This window comes from Phaethon lepturus, unplaced genomic scaffold (assembly GCF_000687285.1).
Source record: "Phaethon lepturus isolate BGI_N335 unplaced genomic scaffold, ASM68728v1 scaffold23135, whole genome shotgun sequence".
NCBI classification, from domain to species: Eukaryota; Metazoa; Chordata; class Aves; order Phaethontiformes; family Phaethontidae; genus Phaethon; species Phaethon lepturus.
In genome coordinates this window covers 1-422 of record NW_010538698.1, presented here as the reverse complement: position 1 = coordinate 422, position 422 = coordinate 1, and positions in this window count along the sequence as shown.

Here is a 422-nt window from a genome sequence, read left to right as displayed (position 1 = left end):
CAGGGTTTCCCCTGCCCTGGATCCGAAAAGGGAGAGGGCCTGAGGGTGCTGGATGCAGCCATACACCAGGCAGCGCTTTGTGGGGTGGATGGTGCTCCATCCACTGGTTTTGCCCACTGCGGAGCTGGCAGGCGAGGGAGAAGGAGCTTTTGCTCTTGGGAGCTTTTGACAGCACTGGAAGAGCTCTTTAAATGCTCCTCTCGGTGTGTTGAGGCAGCTAAAGCATCTCCTGCCTGTCGTCTTCCCCTTCTGCCCCGGGGCGATCACCCAGCCCAAGTGGCGTCCCCTGCCCCTCGCCCTCCCGAGCCTCCCTGCCCCCAGGAGCAGGCGCTGGCCGCTCCTGGGGCGGGCAACAGGCATGAGATGTTCTGGGCAAGGGTGGAATTAAAGAGTCTGTCCAGTTCACTGCCGCCTGTGTGTCC